Source organism: Macaca nemestrina, chromosome 11 (assembly GCF_043159975.1).
Source record: "Macaca nemestrina isolate mMacNem1 chromosome 11, mMacNem.hap1, whole genome shotgun sequence".
NCBI classification, from domain to species: Eukaryota; Metazoa; Chordata; class Mammalia; order Primates; family Cercopithecidae; genus Macaca; species Macaca nemestrina.
This window is the reverse complement of record NC_092135.1, coordinates 105,363,493-105,376,128: the sequence shown is the minus strand read 5'-3', so window position 1 is coordinate 105,376,128 and position 12,636 is coordinate 105,363,493. Positions and strand designations below refer to the sequence as shown.

At 40.2% G+C, this 12,636-nt stretch overlaps 1 long non-coding RNA gene across 1 annotated transcript in view; it reads left to right on the top strand.

Annotated features, from left to right (window-relative positions):
• The window catches only part of LOC139357202 (uncharacterized), a 76,801-nt gene that overhangs the window by 18,395 nt on the left and 45,770 nt on the right, over window positions 1–12,636 (top strand). The window contains exon 2 of the long non-coding RNA XR_011610002.1: window positions 8,008–8,101. This is a non-coding gene — a long non-coding RNA (uncharacterized lncRNA). The remainder of the gene's footprint in view (window positions 1–8,007; window positions 8,102–12,636) is intronic.

The window sequence follows — 12,636 nt, the reverse complement described above, 5'->3', positions numbered from 1 at the left end:
ATACTGTGCTTATTCATTTATTCACACATGTTCACCAGGCACATGGTATATGTATACACACAGGTATATATGTGTATTTGTGTGTGTATGTGTGTGTGTACGTATGCAAAGAGACACAAGAAATGATCCCTGCCCTCGAGGAGTTTGCATCTGGTCGAAAAGTCAAGATCTTCCCAAGAAGGGTTAGGAAATGGAAGACAGTATATTGTAATAGAGGTCGTACTATTTATCTATTGCTGCAGAAAAAATACTCCATAACCTAGTGTCTTAAAATAATAGACATTTATTATCTTCCACAGTTTTTGTGAGTCTGGAATCCAGGAGTGGCTTAGGTGGTGGTTCTGGTTCAAGATCTCTTACAAAGTTGCGGTGTCAAGATCTTAGCTAGACCTGAGTCATCCTAGTTAGGCTTAAGTCATCTGAAGGCTTGACTAGGATTGGAGAAGCCACTTTCAAGTTGGTTCGCTTATATAAATGGGAGCTCATGATGGCTGTTAGCAGGAGTTCTCCATTCCTTACCAGGTGGACTTCTCCATAGGGTGTCCTGAATGTTCTAAGTGTATGTCCTCTCCCAGAGTGAATGGTCCAAGCAAGCAAGGCAGAAGCTATAATGTCCTTTATGACTCACACTTAGAAATAATGCATCATTTTCTTTTTTTTTTTTTTTTTTTGAGACGGAGTCTCGCTGTGTCACCCAGGCTGGAGTGCAGTGGCCCGATCTCGGCTTACTGCAAGCTCCGCCTCCCGGGTTTACGCCGTTCTCCTGCCTCAGCCTCCGAGTAGCTGGGACTACAGGCGCCCGCCACCACGCCCGGCTAGTTTTTTGTATTTTTAGTAGAGACGGGGTTTCACCATGTTAGCCAGGATGGTCTCGATCTCCTGACTTCGTGATCCACCCGCCTCGGCCTCCCAAAGTACTGGGATTACAGGCTTGAGCCACCGCGCCCGGCCTAATGCATCATTTTCATAATATACTATCGGTGACATAGGTGAGTCTTACCAGTGTGAAAGGGGGTATACAAAAGCACTAATACCATGAGGTAGGAATAACTGGGGGCCACGTGAGGAGATAACTGCCATAGGTGTCAAGTGAAATGTTTAGAATTTAGGAGCTATAGAAGTCAAGAAGTAAGAGAGATAACTTTGGGTAGGAGCGTTGTATTAGTTTCCTCAGGCTGTCATAAGAAATTACCCCATACAAGATGGATTAAAATAAATAACATTTATTTTCTCACAGTTCTGAAGGACAGAAGTCCAAAATCAAGGTGTCGCAGGGTTCCTTCTGAAGACTCTAGCAGGGAATCTTTGCTTGTCTCTTTCCTAGCTTCTGGTGGTTGCTGGCTACTCTTGGAATTCCTTGGCTTACAGACATATTACTGTCATCTCTGTATCTTTCTTCACATGTTTCTCTTTGTGTGTCTTCACATGGCCTTCTTATAAGGACACAAGTCATTGGATTTAGTGTCCACTTTAATCCAGTATCACCTCATGTTAATTTAACTAATTACATTTGCAAAGACCCTAATTTCCAAATGAGGTACCAGGAGATAGAACTCAGCGTATCTTTTTGGGGAGCTCAATTCAACCCACAAGTGATCAGGAAAAGAGGGCATGAGGAAACAGAATTGGAGCTTCAAGTAGGGTTAAGATGTGGATGGAGAAAGAATAATACTCTAGTTGATGAGATGTGATCGCCAAGGAAGGAGGAGAAGAAGCAAAGGAAGTTGAGGAACCATGAGTTCTATTCAATAAAATTAGACACAAAAGAGTAAGACTGATTGGAGAAGAGAAGTGGTAGGACTTCAGTTTGAAGTTAGGTTATGAATATATTGTGAAAGATCTTAAAAGACATGCTAAGGAGTTTGGATTTTACTCTTCAGTCAATGGTGAAATCACTCAAGTTTCTCTCTCTCTCTCTTGCTCCTTCCTCTCTTTTGAAAGCCCAGGACTACATTTATTTATTTTTATTATGTTAATTGAAGTATAAATCACATACAGCAAAGTACTCAATTCTCAATAAACTTTTACTTACACATACATATGCACACATACACACACAAGTAAATACCTCTGGATTAAACAACAATTCTGACACTTCAGAAGGTACACTTCGTGTCTCTACCCTGTCAATATCATCCCCCAGAAATCACTGTTCTCACATCTATCACCATAGAGTAGCCTGCTGTTAAACTCCATGTAAATGGAACCATATTGTATGTACTGTTATACGTTTAGTTCCTTTTGCTCATCATTGTCTGTGAGTTATCCATGTTGTGTGTAGTGGTAATTGGTGCTTTTTAGTGCTATATAGTAACCCATTGTATGAACACATCACATTTTATTTATCCTTTCTGCTATTGATAAACACATTTAAGATTTTTTAATGTATGAAACAGCTTGATGAAAAGAGGAACTGTTCCTGGCATGCACTGTTAGATAAATGAATGAATAATCTCCAGGTGGATTGAATTGGTAGAAAACGGTTTCTAAAACTTTAGGGTATACAAATATCACATGGGGAGAGCTTGTTAAAAATTTGGATTCTGGAATGCCAAGCTCAGCTATGGCTTCTCCAAGGGCGAATGGTCTGGAGCCTGGGAATTCTGCACTTCTAACAAGCTCTCTTCGTGATTTTGTTGGAGGTGATCTTTGGCCACCTTTTGAGAAACATTAAGAAAGAACTTGAATTTAGGAGACAGGAATTAAATAGTGTGTTAATGATTGCCTGAACTGGGATTTTGCCCTGGGAAAGGAAAGAATGTGATGGACATGAGATGAAAAAGACAAAAGGAAGACTTGAAGGCATTGTTGACAGACTGTCAGTGAGGAGTGAGAGAGAGAGATGAGTCTAAAATGATGCTGAGGTGTCACACCTGGATGACTACACATTGATGACACCATTTGGGTTCAGCACAGATCTGTCGTTTGGGAAAATGATGTAGGCCTGTGCCAGTAATTGGATGATAATTGAGGAAGATGCACTGAGGTCACTATTATTTCTGATCAGACTGCTGGCATCTTGTTGAGCTTAATAGTTGTCAAGGTCATAAAACTACAATTCTGAGAGGTACCCCCGAAGTTCCTCTAGCTTTCTTTCTGCTGCTCATCAAACCAGCCAAGGAAGGACGTTAAGGGTAACTTCGCTCCAGTGTGTTTGGGCAGACCCCAAGACCTCTTTGATATTAGAGATGGTTCTGAGGATTTCTGTAGCTGAAAAACTCAAAGATTTAAAAGTCTTGTTCAAATGCAAGTAAAACATATCTGGTTGTTCTTTAATGATCTTGCTTTTCCCTTCAGGCATTTCTCAGAGTCACTGGTTACATGCATTCCTTCACACACAGGGAAGTGGAGAACCCTCTACTCTTACCAGTCTTTTCTTCTCCAGGATATAGGAAGCCAGTTCCATTAGTATTTCTATATAGATCCAATTTCCCAAACCTTTAATCATTTCTCGTGCCTCTCATCTGGAAATATGTGATTACATGCTTGACTAAGAGAAGCATTTGTTTTCTTGATACCATGTTGGCATTGCTGGAAGTGCTGAAGGGGTGCAATCAACAGGCATAGTTGCTCACTTTCACCACAGATGTGTGCCCTAAAAATGTGAATATAAATCCCTCTTTTGGGGTGAAATCAAATGGCACTTTCCCCTTTGTTTAAATTTCAATCTCAGCAATGCTTTCACTTTATTTCTCATTGGCCTTCTGGGAGCTCTGACTTCTAACCTTTTACTATGAAGTATGTTCTTTCTAAACTGTCAATGGTCATAACTGTCCTTCCAACCCCCCATAATAAAATGTATCTTTATTATGATTTGGCATTGATCACTCTTTTAAAAACTGGATTTATCAAATTGCGAATTTTAAAAGTCTCTTTTTAAGTCATGGAAGGGAAAATACCAGAGGGTCAATTATCCTGGGAGGATCCCAGGTAGCAGCTAGAGGCCCCTAATTCACAATGAAAGAGAGTAAGAGAGTTCACCTCTTCTTGACTCAGGAGATTCACATGCTCCACCCCACCTCTTGCAGAAAGCAGGACTCAGTCACCATGGCTGAGCTGGGCAGGGCTTACTCATGGAGATGGGAAGGGAGGGTACAGCAAGCAAGACTGGCCTTCCTGTTCAGTTACTTAAGCTTGTGAACGCTCAAAGCAATAGACAGCAATTCTTTTTCCCGTTCTTCTGAGTATTTGATGAATGATGAGGGCAATTGCAGTTGGCAAAGTATTTGCAGCCCAGAGAGGTTAAATGATTAGCTGAAGATGTTGCAAGTAAGTGACAGGGTTAGAAGAAGAACCAAAGATTATACAGATCCAGGGTTTTTTTTCCCAAGAGACCAGAGGGTCTTGATTATGGTGAATGATGTCAGGCTTGAGAAAGGTGTTTGTCATTGGGGCAGTATGGATCCATGCCCAGAGAAGCAGGAAAATCCTGTTTTCCCTCACAACCATCAACCTTCTTTGCATCGACTTGGAGAGAACATTACATATCAATTTTTCAGGAAGGTAACGTAATTTACATAAGGCTATAAAGGGACAGCAGAGCCAGAGTCGAGAATGATGTTCTGTTCTCCCTCTTGCTCCTGCTGAATGACAGGGTATTTATCTATTGTCTTTGTTGGTTGTCAGTATTTATTTTGGTGTTTGGTCCCTAATCTCACTAGAAGCATTGAGCTTTGTTTCCCCATTTGTGAGCTTCCCTGTCTTGTTTACTGAGAAGGTTCTGGGCTTCAAGCAGAGCAACGGTCTGGGTGAGGAAGGCAGAGCCCCATATTCCCCAAATGGAATCATGCATTAGCTTTGGTGTATTTCTTGAAGAAAGTTCAAACCAGATGAAAGTCTCCCTTTCTTAATTTTGGCAGGAGAACTGTAATATTACTTTTACAATATCCTCTCAAATCTGGGTGATGCTCCGAGGAAGTTTGTAGAATTCACTCTTTCCCCACCGGGTTATTTTGCCAAAAGCTAGCATGGTCTCTTCTAGGGAGTGAGGCTGTCTACACTTGGGGCAAACAGTTCATCTAATTAGAACCATGGGAAACCCCTCTGGGGAATCCCTGGCTGTGTGTGACTAGGCTAATCTGAATAAACACACACTAGGGGATATTTGTCTGGTAGAGCCACAGACTTCCCCCAACCCCCTCCTCTTTTTTGGGGGGGCGGGGAATGAGAAGTTTTTGTTTGCTGCAATTGTCTGAGAAGATGAGGGTTTTTCTTACAATCTGGAGTCCCCATTCCTTTGACTGTCTGAAAACTCCTGTGAGCTCCGCTCCCTTGCCTAGGGCATGGGGGAGAGTTCAAACCCTGCAAAGCACTTTAGGCTAACCATGCTTGGGGCAGAGCTCACTATCTTAGTGATCTTTTTAAATTTTTATTTTATTTTCTTTTTTAGAGTGGCACCATCATAGTCAACTGCAGTCTCAAACTGCTGGGCTCAAGCAATCCTCCCGTCTCAGCCTCCTGAGTAGCTGGAATTCCAGACATGAGCCAGTGCAGCCAGCTTATTTTTATTTTTTAAGTAGCTTCTTATTGAAGGATAGTTGACATATAGAAAGTACATGTATCATGAGTGTATAGCTAGATGAATTTTCTGAAAGTGACACTAGACTGTGTAAACAGTCTATAGATGAAGAAATAGAAGACATCAGGACCTCAGAAAACCCTGCAGGCCCCCTCCTGTTCACTACCTCTCTCTCCAAAAGGTGACAACTATCCCGAATTCCAACATCATAGATTAATTTTGTTTCTTTTGAAAATGTTTAGAAATGAAGCAATACATCATGTTTCCCACATGTCTGGCTTCTTTTGCCCAACATTATGGTTTTGGCATTCATCCATGCTGCAAGGATGGTAATAGTCCATGCCCTGTCATTGCTGCTTAGTACTCCATTGTATGTATGTAGCACAACTTCTTTATTGATTTCACTGCTGATGGACATTTGGGTGGTTTTTTTTCCTTTGGATTTTAGCTCTCTTTTGATGTCTGTCTGCCCTGTGTACACAGAGTGTACACAAGCTGTCACATAAAAGTGTGCCTATGTGTGATCTTATTCTCTGCAGAGATATAGCTGCCAGAGAGGATCAATTTTGGGGCTCAGGCCTGATTTCAAATACACTTATTGTTCCATGAGTATACTTCAGCTTAGCAAATGAGTTATGTCAAGTTTCAGATTGGAGAAAGTGGTTTCTGCAGATATAAGACATGTGAATATGTTTCTTACAAAAACCCGTTCTTCATATAGACCTACGTTGATTCCTTGCGACTTTCAGCTATGCATTAAGTATGTATGTTTAGAAAAAACTTAAATTTTATATAAAACCAATCCAGGTTATTCATATACAATTTAGTATAGCATACTTTTACGTGGATAACATAGGGAGCGTTTTTACCCAAATTTTACTTCTTATCCACTTTAGTTGGAACCATTTTGCTACAGTACATTCTCTTTATTACACATTATTTTATAAGACTAACCATTTATTTAAAAAATAAAAGTGAAATGGTTTTGGAACAAGCATGGCTAGATATAATGTATGTGACTTGTGTTATATGTTTATCTACCATGGGATTTTTACCTTTCATATTTTTAGCCATTAGAGATGAAAAAATGGTTTGCCTTTCTTCTTGGTATATCTATAAACCAACATATTAAAGTTGTTTTTACTAGATTAATAACTAACTTTCTCTGACCTGATTCAACTTCTAAAAAGTCCTCAATTATATTATCCAGAACTACATAAGCAACTGTGATAAATTATATGCCAATGGGAGATGAATATAATTCTCTCCAGGATAAAATGGGGTAGGCAACAAAATTACCAAGAATGCTCTCCCCTCAAACAGTACAAGTACTTTTTAATGCATTCAAAACATGTGAACAAATATTTGGAACATAGTTCTGTATTTTTTTTTTTAGTACAAACATTGTTTACAGTAGTCACCAATGAACTACTAATGCAGTAATTAATTTACTATGCAGCTCTAGTTGAGAAAATGGCTTGAAATTGTAAAAATGTCTTGTAAAGAATGATTTAATTTAATGATTTAACATCAAGCATTATCTCCTTTAAACTCAAATTTATGGAAAACCCTTCTGTGTTGTCACCACGTGCCTCACATAATAATTTAGTGAGGAGAGGAGCCACATCAGGGGAGACAAAAGCTTTCACTCCAACATGGGAAGGTAAAGGGAACCCACCCTGCTTTGTTGCTGGTCTCCCCTGATTTTCTTCAAGTAGTCCTTTTAAGAGGTTACTTGGGGGTTAGAGACTCTCACCAACCTGTCCCCCCACTACACCTAGGAGAAGCTGAGAATGTGATGGGATAAATGCAGGCACATGTGACATTTAACTTCCTTCCCAGGGATAGGGCCCAGACAGCATCGAGAGTAAAGGCTACTTTTGAGTGTGTGTTTTTATTGGTGTCCATGACCAGTTCCTGTGCTAAATATTCAGGCAGAAACATCCCGACGACTTCCATTTTCTTGGACTAGCTGAATAACTGGCCACATGTAGCCTGAGTTCCCTCCACTGCTGATCATGACCTTGGACAAGTCACGTAGCTGATCTAAATCTGGAAAGGGGCATGACCACATCTCCCTCATTGCCTTGTGAAAGTCCAACAAAATAATAGTATTGGAAAGCTCTTTATGAGTAAAGCACTCTCATGTTTACTATGGTTGAGGGAAAAATAGATTTTTTTCCCCCAGTCTGAATTGTGCCAACCCTTCTGGCTCACTCACTGCAGGTCCTGTATTCAGTTTGTGGAGTGTGGATTCTGCCTGTTTGTATTCTGATATTCTGCCTGTTTTGGAATGGAAGCTTTCTTTTGTGCAATGATTGTGGTTTTCTCTGGATTATACAGAATTCTGATCCAAGCATAATAGAAAAGCTTCATGTGTTTAAAAAAATAAACAATAACAAAAAATTACTATTTTAATGAGCTAACACATGGTTTTTATGTGCCAGCTATGGACTGAGCTTTGTAAGATTTCTTTTTTTTTTTCTTAGAATCAACAGCAACATAAGAGATACGCTTAATGATTTTGCTCCTATAAAGTGTAACAGGAAATTCACCTGGCTTCCAGCCAAAGGATGTCCATAGGTAGGTGCAAATTAAGATTAAAATGGTTAGTCTGTGTCTGATCCCATTCCGGTTCTTCCCCCTGGCTGCAAATAGGTACAAGGAGAAGGATTTGTCACAGTATTTTTTCCCCAGGGTCTCCATGTGATCCATGTGATTCCAGCTGATTCTCCCTGGATGACTGGCCCAGCAATGCAGCAATGCTTAGAGATTTCTCACCAGGCCAGAGGAATCTACGTGCACCTGGAAGCACATGCTTTCAGCTTGGGCATAAATGATTGGCTCCAGAATGTGTCTGTGGTTTGCTGGTCACCCTCGAGTCCCAGCAAGAGCAGGGTGCCTCATATATCATACAGGCCTACATGGTGTGTCTTCCAGGAAGGTGGGCCAACTGCCTAACTACTCAATTTGCTCATTTTTAAAATGGGGTTATAATATTACCCATCTTGATGGGTTGTTTGGAGCATTCAGTGAGATAATGCTTACAAAGCAATTAGTGCAGGGCCTGGCTAAGGTTAGCTTTTAAAATTGTTGTGTGTCTCCCGTCTCCACCTGCGAAGGAGGCTGTACCTCATAGTTTCAATGCCTGGTCAGGTAGTACAAGCCTCTTTCCCAAAGCTGCAGAGGCTGGATCCCACTGGGGAGCCATGACAGAGAGACAAGCACCCCACAAAGATTGCAGGATTCCTGCCCTTCTCTTACTTCTGCTCTTCCAGCCTTATCTCTCATCTCCATTAGCAAATTTACTTTCTAAAACCAGTAGCCCTATCCTTTGAAGGGATTACTTGGTGAATAGTTTAAGAACAAACAATAACAAGTATAATCATTGTAGAAATAACTCTTGGTTGGCCTGGATTGGTTTCTTCCTTGCACACACGACAAGGGAGACAGAGTAAAACAGAAAGGGCAAATTTTTTGCGTTACCTTTCCCTGTAAAGGGGAGTTAGGGACCCTTTCCCAGTTGAAAAGAGCAATGCTGCTTGGTCCTGGGTGAGACACAATGTGACAGTAACATGCCCCCAAATTCATAAACGCTGGAGGGAGTTGACAGCTGGTATTTTTAAAGGAGCTGATTTGGTGGCTAATTTTATTTATCTTGCTTCCTTTGCCAAGATCAGCTGCTTCTTTGCCCTGTGCCATTAAGTCCCAGGAGGTCCACAGGCAGCAATTTACAAATCTATTCCTTTCCGTGGCGAAGGTTCTTTCTACCGCCATGGGTTTTTCATAGAGAGAATAGAAAATCTAGAAGCCATATAACCAGAATGATCTTTAATGCTTCATCAAAAGCTGTCCTATATGGGTATTTATTTATATTTAGCCCAGAGTGAAAGGCCCCAGGAGGCTACAGCCTGAGCAGATTTGGTTCAATATCTGCGAAGGAATTTAAATAAGCTTACCAATAAAGAAATCTTCCTACAAGAGGAAAAAAAAAAAAAGTGGAACTTGAGTCTAATTGACCTTGGGACAAAGACAGGCTGGAAACCATTCAACAGTCAATAACAGAGCCATGCAGCATGTAAACGTATCTTTGTGAGTGTGCTTATGTGTAAATCGGGCCAGAGGTGGAGGGAAGGAAGCAACATCATGCAGTCTCCATGGTTGCATTAGACTGAAAAAATGAATTGATATTTCGTTATAAAGCTGAATGTTAAAAATTAGCATTCCTAAAATTTCTGACAATCTGGCTTAAATAAAATAATAACAGATGTATATGAAAGTGATATCGCTCGAGATTAACAGTTGTATAATGGATGTCCTGCTGTACAACATTTATGAATAATGCAGCATTATCTATTATCTTTAAATCTATCCAGGATTAACAGCTTTGCAGATTATTTAGCCTCCAAGATTTAAGGGATAAAATCAATACATATATGTTTTGATAATCGATGACAATCAATTCATTAAAAATAAACACCTAGCCAACCTCAGTTAAATGCCCAGGGGGTGTCCTTATTCTCTAATTGTGTTGGTTTATTTGCCATGCTAGCAATTTGGGATGATGTCTTTATAATCCATGTCAATGTTGAAAAAAAAGAGAGAGAGAGAATGTTCTCCAGATCCAAGCAAGAAACAAGCAAACAAACAACCCAAGACATCTTCTCCAGGAGTTTCAACCTAAAAAAACCAGAGCTTTCTATTGCCCTTGGGGTTTTGCTGCTGCATCTCCTGACACTAGGGGTTGGACAATGATTGGTTTCCTTTGATAAAAAGTTCTTCAGGAAAAGAACAGCTTAGTCAGAGGAGGCCACCAGGCTGTGCGCCCCAGCAGTGCAGTCTTGGGCAGGGTTGAAGAGGGGAAAGAGGAAGAAAAGCCACTGCCTCTGCAGCATCCACAGTGGGAAAGCAGCAGGCCTGGAAAAGGCGACAAATTGCTCAGGTTACATTTAGAATGATCACTATTCTTCCCCATTTTGACATGGATGTCACTGTAGAAAGGGGTTTTAGCTTAGATTACTGATAGTTGTCAGAGTGAGGAGAGATTCCCCCACCCCCAAATTCTGTAGTAGAATTCTTTATTCTTAAGTTCATCTTCTCAAGGTGACACTAGACCCTAATTTCAGACAGTTGTTGTATCTTTCCTCTCCCTCCACCTTTCCCTCCCTTTCACTTTCTTTTTCTCTGTAATGCTGAGCTTTTGGCAAAGATACCAAACAGACAATCCATTTGCAGCCAAAAGTTTATGTGTATGTTGATTGTTTCTGATGAGTGGATGGAAACCTCAGCTTCTCAGTGCCCTTGAGCAAAAAGGGCTGAACGAGTTGTGTGTTTGCACATCACATATCATCTCAATAGCTAATTCTTGGGTTGCAGAATATTGTTCTAATATGAAATTCTGGGGCTGTAGCTCAATTCACTCTCAGTAAGCTACTGCACACACAGATCTGTGTCACAGCTTCTTGTTTAAGCCAATAGCTGGTTTCACAGGGGTTGGAAGCTGTGTTTGAGAAATGTGTTTTGCATCGATTAAAATTTCTTAAAGGACACACCGCAATTGAATGACAGGCTATTTTTAAATTATTTACAAGCTTGACATTTTACTCAAAGAAAATTGTCAGCTATATCTAGTTATCATTTTATCTGCTGGACCCATTCCCCCTGAGCATACCAACCATAAAAAAGATTATCTCCTCAATTTATTGCTTTAGCAATTCAGTAGACATCTTCTTGGCACCCCCCTCCTAGTACTAAATGATGATAGAAAGGCATTGATGAGTTTTGGGGGCATTTGTTTCCAGAATTTCCCCAAACACAATTTTTCAATTGCGTTATGAAGGAAGGCCATGATGTGAGAGCTTTTTTCTGGATCTAATTTCCACTATAATCACTCTCCTATGGAAAAATCAGAGATTATTTTTCCACTTACATTTTCCCCATGCTACTAATAATATAAATTGACACAATTTCTTTTGGTACCTCTCTAACCATGTACATATTGCTATTGTATTGTCATGAATGCAATTCCAAGCTCTTCTCCATCTCACTGCTTATACACGTCAGTTCCCTCTGTCATGGGGGACATTCTTCCCATTGACCTGTGCTTGGCTCTGTCCTCATTATCACTCAGATCTTAGTCCAAGTAACAACTCCTCTGGGGGCTTCCTGGACCACCTTATCCTATGTTACTTACTTCCCCCAATACCATTCCAGTAGTTATCTATTACCGTGTTACCTACTTTATGTCACTTACTACCATCTAAAATACTCTTACTTATTAACCCTACATGATTCTGGTTTGTTTTTCTCAGAAAAAGGTAAGCTCCATGAAAGAAAGGATCTCATTTTTTGGTTTACTGCTCTTTCCCAGTGCCTATCACAGTGCCTGGGGTATAGTAGACAATAAATATTTGCCACACAAGTGAATGAACAGGTACAAAATTGCAATCAGGAAACCTAGCTACATTTCTGTCTGTATTTTTAGTTTTCTGCATGATGCTGGACTTTCTATTTAACCCAGTTGATTTTCTACAAACCCATAAAATTCTAGATTTCAGGACCAAAAGATATCTGTAAGGTTAGATAGTCATTCTGTTGATGAGGAACTGGAACACAGAGAGGTCGAATCACCCAATGAGTGGTAAACATGAGTTTTAATTCCAGCCCTCCAGTTTTCTTAGAACAGTGGTTTTCAATTGACCAATCTGCCTCCCTCCTCCTCCCCCCACCATAAGGGATATTTGACAATGTTTAGAGATATTTTTAGATGTCACAACTGGGGGAAAGGGAGTGGTGTGTGTTACTGGCTTCTAGTGTGTAAGAGTCAGGGATCCTGCAAAACATCTTATAGTGCATGGGACAATGTCCCACAACAAAGAATTATCCAGCCAAAAATGCCAATCAGGCCAAGGTTTAGAAAGCCTGACTTCAAGCTATAAACAGCAATAATGAGACTTCTCCCTTCTATTTGAGAATCAGTGAGAAAAGGTCCACAAAATTTCGAGTTTTTCAGGATTTTCTAGTACAGAATCATTGGTTGGCGTTTTTTGCAACAAAAAAAATTTAAATTCTTAAAATGGAAGTGCTTTATTATTTGTTGATCATAGAAGTAATACATG